This window comes from Canis lupus, chromosome 25, assembly GCF_048164855.1.
Source record: "Canis lupus baileyi chromosome 25, mCanLup2.hap1, whole genome shotgun sequence".
Lineage (NCBI taxonomy): Eukaryota > Metazoa > Chordata > Mammalia > Carnivora > Canidae > Canis > Canis lupus.
In genome coordinates this window covers 33,550,315-33,575,410 of record NC_132862.1, presented here as the reverse complement: position 1 = coordinate 33,575,410, position 25,096 = coordinate 33,550,315, and the positions used below count along the sequence as shown (strand labels likewise).

Sequence of the window (25,096 nt, the reverse complement as noted above, 5' to 3'; positions counted from 1 at the left end):
CTTCATTTAGTAAATGTCCACTTTCCCTTTGCCCTATCTCCTTCTTAATCTACTTCTACACCACTACCTACCTTCTTGCTTCTCTCTCACTTCCAGTTTTCTTTTCTGGCTAACCTAGTTTTTAGCCAGTCACCCCAGCTTTCTTTCTCCCACCAACAGTTCTTCTATTAATATCTCCTGAGGCAGATGCTCTTTTTTCCCACTTGTAGTCACAAAATGGTCAGGGCCAGGTTTTTTGGGTCATCTTTCTTCCTATTTGGGTGTCCATACCCTTTCTCTGGAGTTCTATGCTATTTAGATCTTCTATCTCTTTTTCCTCTGGGCTCTAGTTCTTAAAAACTTTCTGCATTTGCCAACAAAAGGACCCTTATCTCCAAGAGTAAGTTTCCATGCTGTGCTTCTTATTCTTACATTTTTCTATCTAGTTTCCACCTGAGCTCACCTCTACCATTTCCAAAATTGCTCTCCTGACGTCTTGATCTTCTCTTCTGAGTTGCCATCAAAAAGCATCAGTGGGGCAACCCGGGTGGCTCAGTGGTTGAGCACTGCCTTCAGCCCAGGGCGTGACCCCGGAGTCCCAGAATCGAGTCCCATGTCGGGCTCCCTGCATGGAGCCTGCTTTTCTCTCTCTCTCTCTGTCTCTCATGAATAAATAAATAAAACTTAAAAAAATACGACAACTTGACTCTACCCCCTCTGAGTCAATTTTAGAGTGTGTGTGTCTCAAAACAAACAAACAACAAACAAAATAAAACAAAAAACCAAAAAGCACCAGTGTTTTCTCTGCTTGAGAAATTACCCAACCACCCTTCTTGTCTCTTTATTTCTTGTCCCATTCAGGTTCTTTGACATTGAATCTTTGCTTTATACTCTCATAATCAATACAATGTCCACAGTTATTTTCTAGGAATCAGCCTCCCCTGACAGAGGCTGGCTTCTTTAAAACTTGGACTCAAAGTTGTCTAGCTACTACCTGGTATCTGATGCATGTTCTATAAATTTATTAGGCTGGGCTAGAGATTGTACAGAGCCATGATTTCTTGCTAGGCAAAAGCACTCTCAGAATGAGCAGTGGTAAAGTTTCAGAGGAGTTGTGGGACCTTGGTCAGCCAAGCTCTAGACAGTCTTCTGTCTCTAAGTGGATCTTTCCTCCACTGTTACAATATCTACCTTATCTTCTTTGAGGTGCCCACTCGGCCTCCTGGACTCTTGCAGATTCTACAGGAATCTCCCAGAAAGGCTGGATTGCAAATATCAGTAGAATGGCTTCATGCACCTGACAATGGCAGAGAATTGGATTGGAAGGGGTAAGGAGGCTCTGACTTCTCCCCTTTCCTCCCAATAGTGGGATGCTCTGCATAGAATATGAACTTCTCTATCAGATTGCTTGTCAGTAATGGTACCACCATCCACCTATCACTTAATCCAGAAACTCAGATGTCCCCTGGATGACTCCTTCTCACTCATTTGTTCATATCTGTCATTGAATCCTGCTATCATAAACCTACTCCCCCCCCCGCCACTTTAATTCAGGTGATAATGGGAATGATAACAAGCTTACCTAACTCTTAAGGTTGTTATGTGGATCGAATAAGTTAATATGCATTAAGTATGTAGAACAGCATCTGACACAGTAAACACTATAGTTATTATCATTGTTATTTTCATTGCTATTTTCTTTTCCAGTGTGGGGTCAGATAATAGCTAGTATATGCTAATTAGTATTCTATTTTAGCACTTTCCACACCATACTGTACAGTCTCCTGTTACTTGTGTACCTGTAACACTGTATAGTGTCTGACCCAGAGCAGATATTCAAAGAAATTTCTTGAATTAATGTATGAATATAAAGTGAGGATTTTTGGTTTCCCATAAAGGGAGGTAGAGGGAGGCGATAAGAGGAGAAAGAAATTGAAACAAACAACCAGCACCTTATGATAGGCTTATTCCTCTCCTTACCAAAGATATATCTCCTTACCAAAGATGTGTCCTCTGCAGCAGCAGCTGCTGCAGCTCATTTTCTTCCTGACTCAGCCAAGCAGGCATCTGCTGTCATCTTCAGGTCCCTGTCTCTCTGATCTATTATGATGGGTGTTCAAAAGTTGATTTATCCACTGAAAAGTTTTTCGTTGTTTTGCTCCATCATTACTTCCAGGTTCACAGCCATTCTGAGCATTCCTGAAGGCTGGCCTCTGGATAACTGAGACAGTAGAGACAGTTCTCAGGATCATAGTTGAAAGTGAAGTGGACCCTCAATTTCTCAAATTCTAATAGCAGAAAGCCAGTGTTATGAGTTCAATAATGAAAGGCTTCTGATTCCTATAGCTAAATTTATTGGTGGTAGTGGCAGTGCAGAATTCATTAAGTTCCCTGTCACTCACGGTGCCACAATGAGCACTCCCGACTGTCCTAGTTTCTTAATAATTGGACTTTGTTAGACATTTTCTAACAAAGCAGGGAAGTGTGTTGCTTTGCAAAGTGAATAGCTCTTGTTTAGGTCCCTTCAAAGATGGGCTCAGATGAGAGTTTGGAAAGGGTATTGTAGAGGTGAGTGGAGTGAGACAGTTTCCCTCAGACTCAATTTAAGTAGTAGCCAATGGGAAATGCTGGAGCCATTCAACTTTTCTTTCAACAAATGTTTATTGGGCACTAACTGTCTACTAGACACTGTGCTAGGCTCAGAAAACCCAAAATGAATGATATGAGTTGCTGTCTTTCAGAAGCACATAGCCTGGAACAGTCTGTCTGGGACAATTAGAGAAGTCACCACGTGATGCTATGCAGAGGAGTCACATTTCATTCAGAGATTTAGTCCAAAGTCAGCATATAAAGTGAAATAACAAATAGTCAAGAAAATCGCCCCCACAAAAATCCCTAAAATCAAGTCTAAGAAACTTCCTTCATTTTTTTTCAATTTTAGTGAGTACTTCCTTAAAAGCAATTTTTTAAAAAGATTTTATTTATTTATTTGACAGAAAGAGAAAGAGAGCTCCAGTGTGCGAGTACACAAGTAGGGGAAACAGCAGAGAGGGAGGGAAAGGCAGGCTCTCTGCTGAGCAGGGACCCTGATGTGGGATTCAATCCCAGGACACTGGGATCATGACCTGAGCTGAAGGCAGATGCTTAATTGACTAAGCAACTTAGGCACCCCTAAAAATTGTTTTAAAAATTTTATGAAGCTATATTTTGTAGAGTGTTAGGAATAAAAATATGTCTTTCTCTTTTCTCCTTCTTTTCCCTCTTTCTGTTTACTGAGCACGTGTAGTTAAATCCATGCAAGTCAAATGTACATATGATACAGCCCCTTGGTTATCCCTAAAATGGAAGTTCATATGACTGTATAAAGTGCTCTGAAAGCAAGGGGGAAAATGTTCTAACTTGGCCTGAGGAAATCTAAGAAGGCTTTATTGAGGAGGTATCATTCCAAGTGGTAGAAGGTTAAGGCTTTATAAACACACAGAAGAGCGTGAACAGAGGCCTGTAGCTATAGGAGAGCATAATTTCTTTAAGGAATGATCTAGAATTTATGTTTGGGGCAGGCCTGATGATAGTGGAGAAGGTGAAGAGTGATGAGAAAAGAGGTTCATCACAAGATCACGAAGGGACCAAAACACACCATGGCTGGCACAGCTGGAAGAGTGATTGGAGACATTGTGTCCACTCTCTGGCAGTCCACCTTCTCCACCCTCCCTTCTCATCACTTGCCACTTCCTCCTACTGTTCACTACTTCCTGAAGTGGCTTGATGCACCATTCTGTGCCTCAGTTCTGTTGCGCCGGATCTGACTCACGGAGTGCTGTTTTCTAGCCGAGGACAAGGATGAGTTTCTATTTCCTAAGCCTCTTTTTATCCAAGGATCACCAAGTCATCTGGAGACATGCATCATTACTGATTTTGATTGTGGCCCTAAATGTAGTGGGTTTCCTGTGTCTATTTCATAGTTCGACTGTGGGATAGCTGCTCTTGGCAAACCAGGGAACCAGAATTTGGCCTGGATGGGAACCCAGATGCTATTTCACTTTCTGCTTTGTCATTCATGAGATGGGCATCTTCAGGGACCATGGGAATATTGTCTTCTTAATTTCCCTCAAAAGAAAGGGAAAGTGAGTTCCATATTTAGACACCTCCAGAGAAATTAAGGAAATGACAATGGAATTTCTGGACTAGAATTTATTCAAGATGGCTTTGGTGTTATACCTAAAGCCTGGAGAAATGCTTTGTCAATTAGGATCAGATAAAGTGACATATAACAAAGAAACCAAAATTACAGTGTTATAAACAAGATAGAAATTTATTTTCCTTTCAAATATAAGATGTCTAGAAGTAAGCAGTCTAGGATTGGTACAGTCATGCACAGTCAAGGGCTCAGACTTTGGTTTTAATATTCTGGTATCCTCTGTATGCGGCTCTCATCTCATGGTCTTGGGTGGTTACACAAGCTCTAGCCATCACATCCACACTCTAAACAGCAGAAAGAAGGGAGGGACAATTAAGAAGGGGAAAAATAGCACCTGACAGCAGTCTTATAAAAAAGAGATTTCCTGGAAGCTGCTATGCATTGCCTCTGCTAATCACACATTGGCCAGAACTTAGCAGAGGCTGGGAAATGTCATTTCTCCAGTTGATGAGGTAAAAAGATACTGCAGTAGGCAGTAGCAGCCTCTGCCATAAATCCCATGAGCAAGAGCCCAGAACTGTACATGTGATCAGAGTTGACAGGCCCTTGCCCCTTTCCTTTCCTTGATAACCAAAAAGTCTGTATCTCAGAGAATCATGTAGCTGTAGGGACCCTTCTAGAGAGTTATTAACTCCTATCCTTGTGTGTGTGGTGTGATCAGCACTGGCATTATTTAAATGCTGAAGAAGGGAGACGTCTCCTTGCTTGCCAATTCACCAGTCACCCAGGTATCTTGAGAACACCAATATGGGTGAATGGATGTCCTCGGCCTCCTGGATGGATGAATCCTGCCTATTGGTGTTTCATCCACATAATACCCATTGTAGGCAGAGCCACAAATGTCGGGGCCCATATGGAAACATTCTCTCAGATTCCCTACCTGTCCTCAGGCCCTCATCTGTTTAAATGGTACACCAGAGGTACCTGGGATCTTTCTGCCAATTGTGAACGTGAATTTCATCTGCAACTAGGCAATACATAAGTGGAGCCCAAGGACACAAGAGAGAAAGAGGAGGAGGAGAAGGAGGAAGCAGCAGTTCAAGTAGAGCAGTAATGGGTGGAGAGAAGGAGGAAGGAAATAGGTGGGGCCAGCCCAGCCCTGTACAAATATGTGAAAGAATCCAGTTTCTTTTTAGGGTCCTTCCGTATCTTTGGACATAATCCCCTTTACTTGTCCTCTGTGTCCTCACATTCCTCTAGTCACCCACCCTCAGCATCCTCCTTAGCGTGCAATGAACAATCTTTTCCTTCCTTTGTCCCCATCAAGCAACATTTGCTGTACTATGTCTTTAGGGAGTTGTGTAGGTGATAACGCTTAAATAATGGCTAATAAATCAGACTCTCAAAACATGTTATATTTATCCACTTTCCCCAATAAGTCAGAGAAGGTTATTCACTTCCATAATGATCAAGATAAGAATGTGCTCCTCCCAGAAGTCGTATTTACATTGTAAGAGAGATTTCTAAGCCTAAACCCAGAGATATATTCATCATCTACAATAAAATTTTATTAAAGGGAAAAGAATTAGGTAGGAGTTACCCCTGTAGGGCTGGGGCTGGGGTTCCCTGGCACTAGCAGGAAGGAGGAAGAGGGGAAATAGAGCTCATTTCCAGCACCAAATTGGTGTGTGCCTAGCACAGTGTCAACTCCATACTGAGTGACTGATCCATAAGGAATAAAAATGTGAATGGAGGTTTAATGAAAGGACAACTTACAAAGCTGTGGGATATGGTTTAGAGAACCAGGAAGGGATGGTACAATGTACAGGATGAACATGAACATGGTGGAAGACCCATATCACCTCTCAGTCTGAAGGTGTCATGGGAAAAAGTGGCTATCAGCCTTGGAGAGGGCTACGGCTTTTGGGGAAGGGCCATTTACCAGGAGTTGTGGGGTTTGGTAGAAGAACACAGCCACTGCCCAAACATGGCCTAGCAGCTAGGAATTAATTCTCCAGAAGATGCTCTTTTCCCATCCTCCATTTTTCCATCTGTACTTCTCATTGGAGAACCCACTGGAAGTTAATGATGCAAGGGCAGAACTCAGCCTCCCAAGAGCAGTGTGGAGAAAGGAGAAGCAAATAGAAATAGATAATGTTTTAACACATTAGCCTTTAGCAGCTTGTGCTTTAGTGGGAGACAGGCTGAGATGAACATAATTTATGTACGAAGCAGCCATCAAGTTCAATAATAGAAGTGTATTATCTGATTCATTTTATAAAATAAAAATTCACTGGCTGTTGGCAGGTCCTGAGTAGGATCTGGAGGTCTCCAAATCTTCAAATCAACTATAACTCTCAATTGAAGCATCTTTTCTGTCTTCTTTTCCTCTCTCTCTGCCTCCTTCCCTTCCTTCCAACAGGTATGACCTGAGTCCTTCATGTGTGGTAGGACTTGTGCCTGTCATCTGCTTCTTGTTGGCTTCTGTCCTGGGAGTGGCTCTTGATCACAACTGCCCCCCTCTCTCAGTCCTGCAGACTAGCCTTTCCATACCCTTTTTGAGGGATGGTGATGCTTCATTGTTGCCTGGGGCAGTAAGAATTGTGATGTGAAAGTTTCTCAAAAGAAGTAAGCTGTGAAGGATTTTTTAAAGCTCAATTGTAGACTGGGGAGCAGAGGGAAAGACTGGGATTCTGGAAATCCTGGACTAGAAGGTGAAGGCTGCAGGGCAATGGGAAAGGGGAATAGCTGGGAGATTTAGTTCAATGTTATAGGGGGCATGTAGTAAATGATAGCTTATATCCCTTCCTTTTCACCCCTTCCTGAAGAAATCAACACAAATACAGAGGAAATGTACTTCAGTGGGTGGAGGCAGAGCCCTCTCAGCTCATTTGACCCAGGACTGACCCTTTTTCAGACCTAAACCAGGAATGCAGTGTACAAGACCCATTCAAACAGTCCCAGAACCATTAAGCAATGGAGACAGGCTCTTGGACACTTGGCATGAGTTTCTGGCAATTTCCCCTCACCAACATGGCTCCCTCACCCTGTCTGTAGGGGCCTCCCTGTTTATCTAGTCCTCATTCTGTCAGTGGTCACTGGCCTGACTTCATATTTTATTTTGAGAACGACTTTTCAGTCTATCTTTCTCCTCTGTCCCTTGGGCCTCTGTTTCTTTGGCAAATCTGTTCTGAAGTATCTCTGAGGCATCCCCCTGGATTTTATTGAGTACCTATGTATCTGCTAGACCATGTATGTTATTGCTTTTACAACCTCTCCTTCCTCCCCTGATGAGTCTTCAAATGTCAACAAGGCCTCCATCTTGGTCTCCACTTTGTACAGCATAGTGGTCAGGAACACTGACGCTAGACTGCCTGGCATTGAAGTCTGCTTCTGCTATTTGAGCAACAATGTGTGGGATAAATCACCTAACCTTGTTGAGACTTAGTTTCCTCATTTGTAAAATGGGAATGATAACAGTTTTTTTGAAAGATTTATTTATTTGAGAGAGAGAGAGAGAGAGAGAGAATGCACAAGGGGAAGTGATAGAGGGAGAGGGACAGGGAAAGAACCTCAAGCAGACTCCCAGTAGAGTGTGGAGCCTGACATGGGGCTCCAACCCATGACCCTGAGACCATGAAATCAAGAGTTGGTTGCTTAACTGACTGAGTGACCCAGGCACCCCAGGAAAAATAATAGTTCTAAGTTGTGGGGATTAAAGAAGTCAACATCTATAAAATGCTGGGCCCCAGGTCTGACCCATGTGAATCCTCAATAACAGTAAACTTTTATTACTATGAGTGCTAGATTATTATTATGGCCCAGGGCACTATGGTATGAAGCACTAATTTCATCTCTAAATTGTGTTCTGTGCTCAGTTATAAGGGTCTTCTAAGAATAGAGATGACAACAGTTCTCAGGTTTATCTCCATGTGAAACTCCATCTTCTCAAGAGGAGGAGACCAAGGTAGGGTTCAAGCTCTGGTCATTAAGACACCTGGAAGCTTTGTCTAGAGCTTCCTTACAATCAGAGTCAATTTTTGTTGGGGCTGAAGGTCCCTAGAGAATTGTTAGCCCAAATTGAGAGTTGATCAGTTGAAACAACCCCAAGACTTACAAGTTACGATCTTGCCTAAGACCATATAGGGACTCAGTGGTGGCCTGGGCTAGGGCAGCCTCCTAACTCTGAATGCAGCATTTATTGTATATCAGCATTCATTCATGTTTTATATATTTTATCTGTCTACCTGTCTGTCTCCTCTATTTGGACCTTATTCCCCTAGATTAAATGCTTTCCAGAGTTCCAGTTTATGAGGAGGGAAAGGGAGCTGTTCTAGCTGGGAGAGGCATGGCCTTGATCCCTGCACACTGTCCTTTTTTTTGCTTTGTGCAGGGGCCCTTGAGACAGCCTACATTGCTATCTTATCAGTACCTATGCATCTTTTTCTTTGATATGGTGTCAAATTCCATTTTTCTAACCAGTTTTTCTGGTATATGGAGCTTTTGAACATATTACAAGGGTGTTGTCAGCAAATGCTCTCTATATAATATGTTGTAAATGGAGAAGTTTTTGGATTGATCACCTTGAACTTTGGTCTTTGCAGGGAGCCTGGAAGCCAGCCTGACTCTGTGACATTGGCCAAGGTTCTGGAGGATGGGAAGGACCCTAAAACAAATAAGCCTACACCCCACTTTTATAAACCCAAATATGTCTGTCTTCAGCTTGCAGCACACCCAGAATCAAGTTCCAAAAATTCCATTTAATTTTCTTGGCTTCTATATTCACTCAGTTACAACTGGACCAGAAGGAGTCTTGGCACTAAAAGCTTGCAAGGAAAAGGCTGTTTCTTTGAATGTTGTTGCCCAATTTTGCAGACATTTTAGGTTCAGATAAGGTTTTGGGTGGCCAGTTAATTCTTCCTACATGTTGTTCTGAAATGAACTCAAACTCTGCCACCTTCCGAGATTCTCTGGTCAAATCATAGGAATGATAAGCTGACATTCCTGACTCTAAAGCCAACTTTTCCTAAAGGTCATTTCTCCTCCTTCTCTGAGAAGTGCTCCTTCTCTGCCATGCCCCTCTCTTCACCCTCAGGTCAGGGGGAGGGTTGTCTGAGCCTCTTCCTCTGGCCCCATGAATGGCTGCTTAGAGGCATCTGTGTGCGTGCTGTTGTTGTTCCCTTGAGAAGATAAGAGGAAGATTTCTTGGAAGCATCACCCCTGCTTTCTCAGCTATTGCTTATTTTTAAACCACCATCTCTGCCCTAGTCAATTGAGCCTCCCACTGTAAGAGTTATGACAGTTAAGTGTATGGTTTTGTTCTTTCTTTCTTTGCTCTTTCTTTCTTTCTTTTTCTTTTTTAAAGATTTTATTTATTTGAGAGAGAGAGAGAGAGAGAGAGAGAGAGAAAAGCGAGCATAAGTTGGGTGAGGGGCAGAGGGAGAGGGAGAAGCAGACTCCCCACTAAGCAGGAATTCTGATGGGGGCTGGATCCCAGGACTCCAGGATCATGATCTGAGCCAAAGGCAGACACCTAGCTGACTGAGCCACCCAGGCACCCAAGTGTATAGTTTCTTTCCTACTCAGCTGTGTGTATGATGTGGAGTGTATGTATGTGTGTAAAAATGAGAAGGGGCAGCATAAGGATCTCCATTATTTTCTAAGCTCCACCAGATCAGGGAACATACCTACCTTGGTTACTGCTGTATCTTCTTTCCCTGCCACATCCTAGTGGTACCTAGTAAACACTCAATAAATATTGCTGGAAGGAATAAAGGAACATCTGCCTTCCCGTATTAGTAGACCTTTTTGGCCTCAGAGTTAAAAAGTACAACAACCTCTGAGATCCAGGATGTGGACTTCAGTGGATTGTCTGATTATACTGTGCAGATTGTGGTGACTTATGTTGTATGTTGAAGAGTGTTGGTACTTCCTAATGCCTACAATAACCTCATGTCTTAGGGCCTTAAATGCAATTCGTTCAGAATGTTATTTGTTATCTGTGAGAATGCAGATGTTCCTGGCAGGATAGCCTCTTTAGATTTGTTGGAAAGTTGTGGTGGGTAGAACAGATTCTGGAGTCAGATGAGCCTGAGTTTTAACTTCAGTTTTGCCATTTACCATCTGTGTGACTCAGATACATTATTTGACCTCTCTCAGTGGGTTTCCTTATCTATAAATTGAGGATAATAATATTTTCTTCTCAGAATTATCAGCTTTAAATGATATTGAGTATGAAAGGTGACCAGTCACATAGTGGCATGTGGGAGACATTCAAATACTAGGAAGTCTTTCTCTTGCTCTTCTCCTTCCCAAAAGCAAGGAAGAGGTGTTGGAGGGTGGGAGGTAGGAGAGGGTGGCAAGAATAGATCTTGTCACAGACTTAAAACTGTCTGGGAATAGTTCCATAGACTGATATTGCCTAATTGGCATGTAAAACTAGTAAACATGGAAATAGGAGACTTTTTCCAGTTATATAATTTTATTGGAGTAAACCTAATTGTGCCTATAGTGCCTCTGCGCAAATTAGAAAAATATCTCCATGGGGCTATCAGCCCTCTGGGCATATGTGACTTGGCAAACAGACTGTGCCTCTGGACACATTTGAAAAGGGGCCATTTCCTCTGGGCAGATGCAGCCCTGAGCTGGGGCCCACAGCTTGGTAGGAAAAGTTCAGGCTAAATACCAGTCTTCATCTGCCCCTTCAGCCATTGCCCCTATGCAGTGAACTACTTGCCCAACCATATGAGATGGGCTTACCAACCAGAGACAACAATTTGCAGTAAACTTGGACTGAATCATCAAATATAGTAGAAATTTGTGGAGGAAAACCTATTTGAGGCAGAAGACCTGGTTCAAATCACTTCCACTTCTAAGTCTTTAACCCAGGGTGGGGTTATGAAGCAGGTAAATACTTCAAACCTCAATTTCTTCATCTATAAAACAGAGATAAAAATACTATATTGGTTATCTATTCCTGCATAAGAAATTATCCTAAAATTTTGTAGCTTACAAACCAATAAGTATTTATTATCTCACATAGTTTCTGTTGCTCAGGAATTCAGGAGCAGATTAGTTGGTTGGTTTGTGCTCAGAATCTCTTGTGAGCTCAAGATGTTGGTAGGTCAATCAGTGTAATTAATGTAATACACCAGAATAAAAATAAGCCACATGAGCATTTCTCTAGATTTAGAAGAAGCATTTGGCAAATCTAATTCCCTTTCATGATAAAACACTAACAAATTAGGAATAGAAGGGAACTTCCTTAACTATATGAAGGGCATCTATGAAAAACTTACAGTTAACATCATACTTAATGTTAGAAGGCTAGGTAGGTACTTTCTCCTAAACATCAGCAAGAAGACATGGATGCTGCTATCACATTGTATTAGAGGATCTAGCAAGTGCAATTTGGCAACAAAAAGAAATAAAAAGTCATCCAGATTGGAAAGGAAGACGTAAAGTATTTTTAGATGACATGATCTTATATATAAATAATCCCTAAGGAATTCTCAAAATAACCCCTAAGGAATTCACAAAAATGATTATAACTAATAAATAAGTTCAGCTAGTTTGCAGAATATATGTGCAATGAACACTCTGAAAATGAAATCAATTCTATTTATAGTAGTATCAAAAAGAATGAAATACTTGGGAATAAATTCAACAAAAGAAGTGCAAAATTTATACTCTGAAAACTACAAAACATTGTTGAAATAAATAAGCTGTAAGTAAATAGAAGTCATTCCATGTTCATGGATCAAACAACTTTTTAAAAAAAGATTTTATTTATTTGGTAGAGAGAGAGAGCGAGAGAAAGCACACGTGCGTGGGGAGGGATAGAGGGAGAAGGATAAGCAGACTCCCCACTGGGCAGGGAGCCATACAATGGGTTCAATCCCAGCACCCTGGGGATCATGACCTGAGCCAGAGGCAGACACATAACCAACTGAGCCACTCAGGTTTCCTAAGGATCAGAAAACATAATATTGTTAAGATGGCAATATTCCCTAGATTTGTCTATAGATTCAATATAATTCCCATCAGAATTCCAGCTTGCTTCTTAGACAAGCTGATTCTAAATTCATACTCCCAGAATAAATAAATAGTCCTGAAAAAAAAGGAACAAAGTCAGAGGACTGATATTTCTTAAATTGAAAACTTATTATAAAGCAACAGTAATTAAGACAGTGTGGTACTGGCATAATGATAGACATGTAGATCAATGGGATAGAACTGAATGTCCAGAAATAAATCCACGTTAACTGATTTTTGACAAGGGTGCCAAGACCCTTCACTGGGGGAAAGAATCATCTTTATAACGAATGGTACTGAGACAACTGGATAACCACAGGCAAAAGAATGCAGTTGGACCCCTATCTCACGCCATATACAAAAATTGACTCAAAATAGATAAAAGACTTAAGTGTAAGAGGTAAAACTATAAAACTCTTAGAAGAAAACATTGGAGTAAGTCTTCCTGATCTTGAATTGGGCAACAGAATCTTATTTATGACACCAAAAGCACAAGCCACAAAAGAAGATATAGATAAGTGGGACTTCATCAAAATTAAAATGTTTTGTGCTTCAAAAACAATATTAAAAAAGTGAAAAGACAACACACAGAATTGAAAAGAATTTGCAAATCCTGTATCTAGAGTCTAGATATCTAGATTGAGAGTATATAAAGACCTCTTATCTATCTAGACCTATAATATCTAGAATATATAAAGACCTCTTACAGCTCAGTATTGCAAAAACAAATAACCGAATTAAAAAAATTGGCAGACTGCTTGAACAGACAATTCTCCAAAGAAAATGTACAAATGGCTATTAAACACATGAAAAGATGCTCAACATCATTAGTCATCAGGAAAATGCAAATCAAAACCACAGTGTGATGCTACTTCACACCCACTAGCATAGCTCAATTGTGCAGCCCTGCTTGTTAATTCAGCATTTGTCTCCTCATGGCTTTATTGTGTGGTTAAAAGATACAACAAAGTAAATTGCAAAATTAATGAAGAGAAGGAGAAAAGAAACCCAGGACTGGGACCCAAGAAGAAACAGGGTTTCTCTGAGAGATTGTCTAAGAAAGGCGTTCTGTCCCCCAATTTATATGGAATCTGGTCCAGCTTCAGGCGGGCCCCAGGGGTGCGGTTTCAGACAGGATGGAGAAGAGGGTGTGGTAGGACTGTAGCCAGATGGCTGTAAGCGGCCAGTTCTGTCCCTCCCATGTTTACGGCTTCCGGAACACAACACTCCTTGTCTCTAAAACCCTTGATAGCAGTGGATTTCAGGCTGTCTTCCCGTGTCCTTCGGTTGTCCTTCTATCACAGGCAGCATGTAGGCTCAATAGGATTATAAAAATATGATCTCAAGTTCATAAATTAAGAGCAGAATCTGATTATTTAGGTAGTTTCCATCACTGGCTTGGATGTATCCTTCCAACTTCCTGAGTGTTATCCTTTATCTCCAGAGACTTTCTTAGAGGTCTAGTCTCTCTGGTTTACTCCCCTAACTTGCTTAGAAATCTATACTCCCACCTTCCAGGTACCTCTCTCATAATTTTATAAATATCAATTAACATCTGGGTTAGATATTACCAGAATGTTTGGTTGTCTTATCTCACTTAATCATCCATGTGACACTGTGACATAGGTAATGTTACCATTGTTTGAAAGGTGAAAAAATGAACACATGAAAAGTTGAGCAATTTGTTTAGTAGCGCACAGCTAGCAACTGGTACCCATAGCCGGATTCTCTGGATTTTCTTCTGACCCTATGGCTCCTTTCTTCAGCCCCAGACAGTAGAGTTTCCCTTAACCTACAACTCCTCTGCTCTTTCTTGGGGAAGAGAGTGGCCTGATATAAGAAACTCACAGAGACAAAAATAATGCTTTATACATTCTCCCTAAACATCCAGTTCTTTTTTTTTTTTTTTTAAACATCCAGTTCTGATTTGGATCATTCGCAGGAGTTCCTATCTAGCCCATTTAGAAATTAATGAGAAGACAGTGAGTTCTGGGAAGGACCAGGGAAGGACCAAGGACCTGGGAAGGACTCATCAATGAGCTTACAATAACTCAAGATTAAGGTCAGCCTTGAAAGGCCTAGATAAATTCTAGAATCCTTCTTACCTTTAGAGGTTCCTCCAGATTCCTGGCACTGGGCTCCATTCTGGTGTGGATTCCTGCTTTGTGTTGAGGTAAGAACTGGACCATCTTCTGTGGTGATGAGAGGGAGGACATATATGTCTTATGAAGAGATCTAATGACCCCACTCATCTTGGGATACTTCTTAGCACTGAGCAAATACTCAATAGATGTCTTTTAATTTAATCACATGGTAACCAATATTTGGGTTTGTCTTTTTCCCCCTCCAGGAAACCTATTCTACAAATGAAATACACTTAACTGCAATTCCTCCCTCTCTCCCTCCTTTTCGTTCCCTCCACCTCTTTCTTTTTTGTTTTCTTACCTTCTCCCATGCATTCACCTATATGGAATGTTAACGTTTTCAGACTGTCTTCTAGTCTCTTCAAGGCCTATACAGAAGAGGGCAGAATATAAACAGATCATGAGCCTCCCCAAATAACCTCATTCCATTTGTACATTTCACCACTTTTACTCACAATGCATCTCACATATAAATGATCATTAATTCATCCCACCCCATTTTGTTCCATTTTATTTTTCGACTTCCTGTCCTAAGAAGTTATTATCCACAATCCATCACTCCCACCTTTGGAGGGAGAAAAAAAAAATCCTCTTGTTTTCTGTGGGTGGCCTGTGAGGGTTTCCGAGCAGATGTTCAGGGAGTTGGATTTCAGCATCTGTGAATTTGACTGGATCACTTTGGTAAACTGTTAGTATTCCATAAGCTACCACCTGGGTACACCCCCTCTCCCCCCAACTATTACCTTTTTTTTTTTTTTTTTTACCTTCAGTTCAATGCTATTGTTTAAACAAACTCTTCTAGTTCCTGAGCATGTATTTTCTTACAGTAATGAGTGCCAGCTGCCTGATATCCAGGGAAGATTTCAAAATTATTTAGAACATACATAAATTGATCATTCTTTTCTCAGTTCTTTTCTTTCTTAAAACTCCAGTTCAGGGATTTGAAGGACACCAAAAAAGCGAGATTTAGCAATTAGCCCCTAAGAAAATGATACATAATCTCTTGAGCAAGCTCCACAGTTTTTTTTTTGAACAACCTTCCCAAAGTTTGCAATGCAGAATGCAGTAGTATTGGAACAATTTCTGCATATATCTTCTTTGAAAGGAGACAGCATGAAAATGGCATAAAGTGAATGAATTCTCAGGCTTATGTAGGACAAATAGCCCCTTATGGCAAGTGTTAGAGAAATCAAATCACTGGATTGAAAACACAATTCTTGATATGATACTTATGTTCAGGGAATAAGTGAAAATTTAAATTTATCAACCTGGTTGAAAGTGACTATACATTTATCTATTATAAATGTATGATTCTGAAGGACAGAAGGAAGGAAACCAGTAGGAGAAAAAAGAATGATAATCAATGAACTGGTTTCCACTAGCTTAAAGGGTCCCCTGGGCAGGTTTTTTTTTTTTTTTTTTTTTTTAAAGACAAAGAGGTCTAAGAGAACTGCTTGTTTCATAAGAAAACAATATGGCTTTAATAACATAAGAAAAAAGATTTTGATCCATGAGAAAGCAGGGAAGGGTAGAAAGAAATTAACTTGGCAGGGTCAAGGGTTGCTTTAAAATGATCTCAGAAGTGGAAGTTCACCAGGCAACCAGTGAAAAGAATGGTCAAAAATTGAAATAATTTGCTGAGAAAACCAGAAGAGCTAAAGCAGGAAATGAAATGCAACTAGCAAAAGATATAAAGAGAAACAGGAAAAAAATTATTTAAGTATTTAAGCCATGTATGAAAGATACAGAAAAATATTACCCTTCATAAACGAAAACAGTTAAAATATGGGATACTTAAATGCCAAAGCTTTAAAAGTTTTAAATTATGAAAATTAAATTTAAATTTAATTTAATCCCTCCATTCATGCGAGACCATTTTATAAACATTTTTGAAAACCTTTTTGGTACATTTTCTTCTAGACCTGAGTTATATAATACTTGAAATATGGCTAGTTCAAATCACGATGTGCTGTGTCAAATACACTGGATTTTGAAGATTTAGTAAAAAAAAAAAAAAATCCCATTAATAATTTTTATATTGATTACATGTTGAAATTGTTATATTTTGGATAATTGTAAGTACAGTATACCATTAGAATTACTTTCACATAATTATACACGTGGGTGACATTATATTTCTATTGGACAGTGCTGTTCTATTCTTTATTTTCTATATACAGCAATTAGGAAGTCTTTGTTAACCTAGAATCAACTGAAGTTAATCAATTGAAATGAGAATCAAATTTCATAAGTAGATTGTGATTTTTATCTTGAGGATACAATAAAAATTGTACAAATAATGTTATTATAAACCTTTAAAATAAAGTTTAGTTTCAAAACATCTGGGTGGCTCAGTGGTTGTGTCTGGCCTTGGCTCAGGATATGATCCTGGAGTCCCGGATGGAGTCCCACATTGGGCTCCTTGTGGGGAGCCTGTTTCTCTCTCTTTTTGTCTCTCATGAATAAATAAAATCTTTAAAAAAATTAGGTTCTACTTGCAACTATATACTAAATCTTAGAAAAAAAAGTCAATAAATAAAATGATGGGGGGAGAGAATATGGGATGATTTTTTCTAAAGAAAATGAAAGATAGCTTAATACTACATCTTTCACTCTACGTTTGATTATTTTATAGCACAATTATAAAGAGGACCAACTGTGCAAAGATGTTTGAAGAGCTGGTCAGTGTCCTGAATGGCCTCTCATAATACTTTAATAGATTATTTTCTTTTGCTTGGTCCATCTTGTCATCATTCTTGCTAATTTTCTCTTTGATTTTTTTTTATTGATTGAACTTTCAAGATTTTTATTTGCTAGTGATTTGTGCAGCTCTCCAGGTGCCCTCTCCTTATTTCATTAAATCTTTCAACTACAGAGACTTAGATAATGAATATATAGATAATGAGGACCCCTGTGTATATTTATGTTGCGGGGGCAGCACTGTAACACAGGTCTATGCCCTACATATCACTTAATATTGCATCACAGTCATTCCTCAGTATTTTTGTGAATGATTGATAAGTGTCATCAGAGGTGAAAGACTACATAATAGTCTACGTTATAGGTAAACCATAATTTATAAGTTATTGAAGCATTCCCTTATTTTGGATATTTATGTTGTGTTTTTTTTCTTCCTTTTTTGGCTACTATTATGAACAGTACAATAAATAACATCTCTGAACACAAATCTTCATTACATTCCTGCTTTTGTTTCTGGTAGATATCTGGAGGTGTAATTACCAGATAAAAAAAATGTGGACATTTTTATGCAAACTGCCAAATAGGTTTTTTTAGCTTATTGATAGTAATTTATAGCTTACCAGCGTCATATGAGTGTACATGGAATCACCTTTGCCAACATTAAGAAAAATATTTTTTCACATATTAAGCTAATATGTGAAAATGACATCAATTACTCTTTTTTTTTAATATATATTTTTTTATTTTTTATTTATTTATGATAGTCACAGAGAGAGAGAGAGAGAGGCAGAGACATAGGCAGAGGGAGAAGCAGGCTCCATGCACCAGGAGCCCGACGTGGGATTCGATCCCGGGTCTCCAGGATCGCGCCCTGGGCCAAAGGCAGGCGCCAAACCGCTGCGCCACCGAGGGATCCCTCAATTACTCTTAATTTGAATTTATTTGATAATGGTTTTTTAAATGTTTATTTATTTTTTTAAATGTTTATTAATAATACTTTATTTTCTGTAAATTTTCTGTTCATGTTATTATTTCATATATCTATTGTGGATGCTTTTGACTTCATTTACTTGCAAGAGGTTTTTTATATTAAAGATATTAACCTATTGTTTGGTATATTTGTAACAACCTCAGCTTTTACTTCTTATTATTAAATATTTCAACATATAGAAATGGAGAATATTTATAAGAATTCTTTATACTCACCACCAGTTTTAAAATGTTAAATTTTGTCATATTTGGCAAAACAGTAAAAAAATAATTGGATTCCCTGTGGAACTTCACCCCTACTTGCCACTCTTGGCTTGCCTCAACCCCTAACCTCACCTCAAGAAGCACTTTCTTATGCTTCTTTAAAATTTTTTTCTTTTAAATTTATTTATTTGAGGGGGGGTGTGGGGAGAGAATGAAAGAGAAACAGACTCCTTACTGAGGAGAGAACCTGGCGGGACTGGATCTCAGGACACTAAGATCAGGCCCTGAGCCAAAGGCAGACACTTAAACAACTGGGCCACCGAGGCACACCTTTTTTATGCTTCTGATGGTCATTTCTTTTTTTATCTTTTTTTTTTTAATTTTATTTTTTGTCCTTACCGAAGTGTCCCTCTTTTTTCTTTTTAAAGATTTATTTATTTACTTGAGGAGAGAGAGAGAAAACATGAACCTTTAAGCAAACTCTCTGCTGAGCATGGAGCCCACCTCAGGGCTCAATCTCACAACTCAAGAGATCATGACCTGAGATGAAATCAAGTGTCAGAATGCTTAACCAGCTGAACCACGCAGGCACCCCTGATTGCCGTTTCTATGTATGTTTTTGTATTTACTACACATTTATGTGACCATAAATTACACAGAGTATTGTTTTTCATGTTTTAAAAATGTATATAAATGGTGTCATACTGTATATCACTTAGGAGGTGGTTTCTCTTCCTTTTTTTTTGATCCAAGGTAATTTTTTTGGATTAATCCATGGCAATCCTCTTTAACTGCTGTAGATATGTAATCGTAACTATTCACTCTTCTGTTCAAGTTTTGTTTTGTTTTGTTTTGCTATTATAGTTAATGCAAAAAAATTAAAAACAAGCTTTCCTATGCACTTGTGCTATAGTTTTTCTAAAGTGTATATACCTAGAAGGAGAATTTCTGTCCTGAAGACTGCATATCCTTAACTCTACTATGTATTTCCACATTTTAATCCATAGTGGGTTGTACCAATTTACATTCTTACTAGCAGTTTATGAAAAGTCTTATTTTTCTGCATTTTTGAGAAGATTTGGTACTGAAAAACTTTAATTTTTTGTTTTAAAGATTTCATTTATTTATTCATGAGAGACACAGAAAGAGAGCCAGAGACATGGGCAGAGGAAGAAACAGGCTCCCCACAGAGAGCCCTAGGCAGATCTCAGATCCCAGGATCATACCCTGTGCCAAAGGCAGATGCTCAACCACTGAGCCACCCAGCCGTCCCGACAAGTCTTAATTTTTTAAAAAAACTTCCACTTTCCTGATTCTAATGAGGTTGAGCATCATTTCATAAGTATATTGGCCATATGGGTTTCTCCTATATATTTACTATTTGTATCTTTTGACCATTTTCTATTGGGTTATTCTTTATTGAATTAAATAAGCATTTCATATTTTTTAGACATTAATCTTTTGTTGATTATATGCATTGAAAATATAGTCTCTCAGTTTGTGATTTATCTTTTCACTTTGTTTTTATATTTGTAATGCTGCAGAATTTTAGAAAAATCCATTTAATCAAATCAATCCATTTTTTTTCATATAAAGTTAATGCTTTTTTTGCTTGTTTAAGGAAATCTCTACCCTGAGATCATGAAGACATTCTCCCAATTTTCTCCTTATCTTTGTAAAATTTTCTTTTCCAAATTGTATTTAAGTCATTTGGAATTTATTTCTGTGTTTGGTGGGGTGGGGAAGATAAAATTTTGTAGGTAATTCATTATATCAGGATTATTTATTAAATAACCCATCTTTCAAAAAAATCTCCACAGATTTTTTTTTTTAAGATCCTTACTCTTGGGATGCCTGGGTGGCACAGTGGTTATGAATTAAACTCAACACCATAGAAACAAACAATCCAATCATGAAATGGGCAAAAGACATGAACAGAAATCTCACAGAGGAAAACATAGACATGGCCAACACACACATGAGAAAATGCTCTGCATCACTTGCCATCAGGGAAATACAAATCAAAACCACAATGAGATACCACCTCACACCAGTGAGAATGGGGAAAATTAACAAGGCAGGAAACCACAAATGTTGGAGAGGATTCCCACCCTCTTACACTGTTGGTGGGAATGTGAAATGGTGCAGCCACTCTGGAAAACTGTGTGGAGGTTCCTCAAAGAGTTAAAAATAGACCTGCCCTATGACCCAGCAATTGCACTGTTGGGGATTTACCCCAAAGATACAGATGCAATGAAACGCCGGGACACCTGCACCCCAATGTTTCTAGCAGCAATGTCCACAATAGCCAAACTGTGGAAGGAGCCTCGGTGTCCATCGAAAGATGAATGGATAAAGAAGATGTGGTCTATGTATACAATGGAATATTACTCAGCCATTAGAAATGAAAAATACCCACCATTTGCTTCAACGTGGATGGAACTGGAGGGTATTATGCTGAGTGAAATTAGTCAATCGGAGAAGGACAAACATTATATGTTCTCATTTATTTGGGGAATATAAATAATAGTGAAAGGAAATAGAAGGGAAGGGAGAAGAAATGTGTGGGAAATATCAGAAAGGGAGACAGAACATAAAGACTCCTAACTCTGGGAAACGAACTAGGGGTGGTGGAAGGGGAGGAGGGTGGGGGTGGGGGTGAATGGGTGACGGGCACTGAGGGGGACACTTGATGGGATGAGCACTGGGTGTTATTCTGTATGTTGGCAAATTGAACACCAATAAAAAATAAATTTATTATTAAAAAATAAAAAAATAAAAATTATCTGATTGTTTTCTCTAGCTCTTTGAGAAAAAAAAAAAAAAAGAATCTGCCTTTGGCTCAGGTTGTGATTCTGCATCCGGCTCCCTGCAGGGAGCCTGCTTCTCCCTCTGCCTATGTCTCTGCCTCTCTCTCTCTCTGTGTCTCACATGAATAAATAAATAAAACCTTTAAAAAAAAATCCGTGCTCTCATACGCCAAGTTTTAAAATCTGTTTCTGAGCTGTCTATTTGGTTGCATTGGCTTATTTGCCCATTCCTTACGAATATACTCTTGTCAATGATTCTACTTTATAGGAAGTCTTGATCTCTGGTAGGGTAAATCTTGTTTCTCACTCTGTCCACTTCAGGAGTATCTTGGCTATTTTTAGCTCCTTTCCCTTCCATGTGAATATTAAGATCAAATAGTATCTGAATGGGATCATATTCCTATGGATGTATTTAGAGAGAATTGATGTTTTGCAGTTTGAATATTCCATTCATGGACATGTTTTATTTCTCCACTTATTCAGGTCTTTTCTTAAGCATTTTATTTATTTATTTATCTATTTATTTATTTATTTAATTTATTTATTTAAAAAGATTTTATTTATTTACTCATGAGAAATAGAGAGAGAGAGGCAGAGACATAGGCAGAGGAAGAAGCAGGCTTCCCGTGGGGAGCCAGATGTGGAACTCCATCCCAGGACCCCAGGATCATGACCCAAACCAAAGGCAGACGCTCAACTGCTGAGCCACCCAGTGCCCTCTTTTTCTTATGCATTTTAATATTGAAATTCTCTCAATAAAGATTTTACACAATATTTGTTAGTATTCTAGGCACCTTACAGATATCATTGATTTTGTGAATGAAATTTCTTCCATTAAGTTTTCTAATCATTTATTATGAATAGATATCTCTCAACTTTTTGATGCCTTTACTGAGATGTAATTCACATACCATGCAGTTCATCCATTGAAGGTATAGAATTCAATGGTTTTTGGGATATTCAAAATATGTGTAACTGTCACCATAATTTTCGATCATTTTCATTACCACAAGAAGAAACCTGGTATGTTTAAGCTATTCACTTATCCTTCCATTTCTCCCCACTCCACAAGCCCCAAAAGGGCATTAATCTACTCTCTGTCGCTATAGATTTTCTATTCTGAATTTTCATTTGACTGGAGCCATATAATAAGTTGTCCTTTGTGACTGTCTTTCATTTAGCATAATGTTTTAGGGTAGCTCCGTGAAGCAGCATATATCAGTACTTCATTCCATTTTACAGCTGAATACTGTTTTATTGTATGTGTATAGTCTATTTACTTTTACATGTCGATTTTAAAGAAGGATATTTCAGGATGCTTGTGTTAATTTTATTGATATTCATTTTCTATATGGATTTTCTATAGATAATCATATCCTCCATCAGTAGTGGCAGTTTTGTAAATTCCTTTTTATTTTGTATACTTATTTCTAATCTTGTCTTGTTTCCTTGATTAGAATTTCTAGTACTGAATGGAAATGCTATAACAAGCACTCTTGTCTTATTCTTGACTTTAAAGTAATTGCTTTTAAGATTTACCATCAAATATATTATGTATAAGATCTTGATGAATAGACTTTTTGGATGAACACATTGTATTTTATTCTTTGTTAAGATTTTTTTCATGGCCAAATTAAATTTTGGCTGATTGTTTTGTATTTCTTAAAATGATCAGATTTTTCCTCCCTTTAATCTGATTTTGTGGTTTGTTAATTAAAAGATTTTCTGATGAAAAAAAAGATTTTCTGATGTTGAATTTCATTTTATTAAACAATTCTTCAATCATCTACCATTATTTTTTAAAAAGATTTTATTTATTCATGAGAGACACAGAGAGAGAGAGAGAGAGGCAGAGACATAGGCAGAGGGAGAAGCAGGCTCCATGCAGGGAGCCCGACTTGAGACTCAATTCCGGGTCTCCAGGATCATGCCCTGGACCCAAAGCAGCGCTAAACCACTGAGCCACATGGGCTGCCCCATTTACCATTACTGATCGGATACCTATTATGGTCAGGTGCTATGTTAAATGTAAAAACGCAAAGATAAATAACAGACAATCCCTTTCTTTAGAAAGCTTACCATTGCTTTAGGAAAGTAAGATGAAAAGAGACTAGGTGATTAACAAGTATCCATGTTTTCTATGTGCCGGGTACCCTTTTAGATACTTTAGAAATGTGTTCTGATTTAATTCTCCCAATAATCCTGTAAATACAGTGGCTTTATCCATTTTATAGATTAGGTATCTGAAGCTTCCAGAATTAAATAAATTTACTCCAAACCAGGATTCAACCCAAAACTTTCTAGCTCTAAAACTCAAGCTCTTGCAATGAGTAAGTGGTAAGCATAGTGGTTGTTGAGTGCATGGAGAGCCATTTTTAGTTGGGATATTTATGGTTCCAGAAAATAATGGATTTAAATAGTCCGTTCAGTGGTAGCCATAAAGTAGAGAGGAGCAGTAGATGGCAATTGAAGCACATGCGGAGGTAAGCAAAGACACAGAGTCAAAAAGCACCAAATAGCCCAGATATCAAAGGGTCGACCAGTGGCCTGTGATGCACAAGTTGTGCAAGCTGGTCTTGGGAAATAAATCTAGATAGGTTGGAGTTTTATCTCATGAAAACTCTTGTGATGACTTGCAGCACAGATTGGAGTAGGAAAGCCAGACTTAGGTAGGAGGCCTTTGCTATAGTCAAAGTGAGTGATAGTGAAGACTCTTCATTTGCTCCTCATCAATTTTAAGATGGAGTCCAAGCAATTAACTTACCCTGATTGACTGGGGCTGACATGGTTTTCCCCCTCCTTTCCTAGTCTCATTTCCCCCCTTGCCCTTTTAGCAGAAGCCTCCCTGGCCTCTTTCAGTTTCTTGAACCTACTATGTTCCTTCTGATCAAATAGCATGAATAAATTATTTCATCACTGAGCAACTCTCTTCCTTCTCTCAGCATGTTACATCCATTTTTCTAATCAACTTCTACTCATACTTCATGTCTCAAACCTTAATTGCGTTCTTCTCTTTCAGAATACTCATTTCAATTTACAGTCATATATTCATTAATGTTTTCTTGAGCAATATCTGTCTCTCTTACCAGACTGTAAATTCCATTGCTAGAACAAGGGTAGTCTGTGTTTGTTTCTGCTTGCCTGGTTCCCTGCACAGAGCCTGGCACAGAACAGGCACTTAATGCATGTGTGTTAAATGAATAAATTAAAAAAATGAATTTTCTGAATTAGGGAAGGTGAAGTCAGTATGAATGAAATGGATAAGAAGAAAAGGAGATTGCAAAATTATTTAGAAAAAAAACTGACTTGACTTGGTAATTGACTAAATATGGGGATGAGAAAGGTAGAGGAATTAGGAATAGTTCTAAAGTTCAGCACTTCAATGATGAATTAAGAGGGAAGTTGTGTTATTAATGGAAGCACAGAACAAAAAGATGATGAAATTAATTTTAGATATATCAAATCACTATAAAGATCCTGAGGAAGACAACATTCAATTGGCAATTTCAGGTATATGGAAATTAAGATTTTGGACATATTTTCAGAATGAAACTAACAATCATCTAAAAGAGTAGATGAAATTAACAAGGAGAAGAGAATAAACAGAATAGCAGAGGCCCTGGGAACTAGATCCTAACAAATGACTATATTAAGGAGCCAGTAAAAGGAAAAGGTCTTGACAAAGGGGACATGGAACCAGGCAGAGAGATGGGGATGTGAGGTTGTGCATGGCCATCAAAGTCATGGGGGGAGTAAATCCCACTGAGTGGAACATCCATACTACAGAGGAAGAATGAGGACTGAAAATTAACCATTGATCTTTAGATAACACCCTGGTGACCTTTGGGAGTCAAGTTTTCATAGAGCACAAGGTAAGGCAAAATACTGATTTTAGGAAAAGAAGACTGCTTTTACAGATCACTGATTTAAGAAGTGTAGCAATGGAAAGAAAATGAAAATAGGATTGTAAATTGAGTAAGAAACATCAAAGAACATTTGTCAAATTATCAGAAATCTGAACATGCTCATAAGTAGAGGAGAAAATGTCTGTAGAGAGGAGAAATTGAAGGGGCTGCTGAATGGGGTCAGCCATGCTT

The 25,096-nt window shown here is 38.7% G+C and overlaps 1 long non-coding RNA gene across 1 annotated transcript in view; it reads right to left on the bottom strand.

Annotated features, from left to right (window-relative positions):
- Positions 1-2,011: 2,011 nt before the first annotated feature.
- The window catches only part of LOC140617460 (uncharacterized), a 62,648-nt gene continuing 39,563 nt past the window's right edge, over positions 2,012-25,096 (bottom strand). The window contains exons 4-6 of the long non-coding RNA XR_012017691.1: positions 14,597-14,663; positions 14,257-14,343; positions 2,012-2,200 (exon numbers count right to left, since the gene is read on the bottom strand). This is a non-coding gene — a long non-coding RNA (uncharacterized lncRNA). The remainder of the gene's footprint in view (positions 2,201-14,256; positions 14,344-14,596; positions 14,664-25,096) is intronic.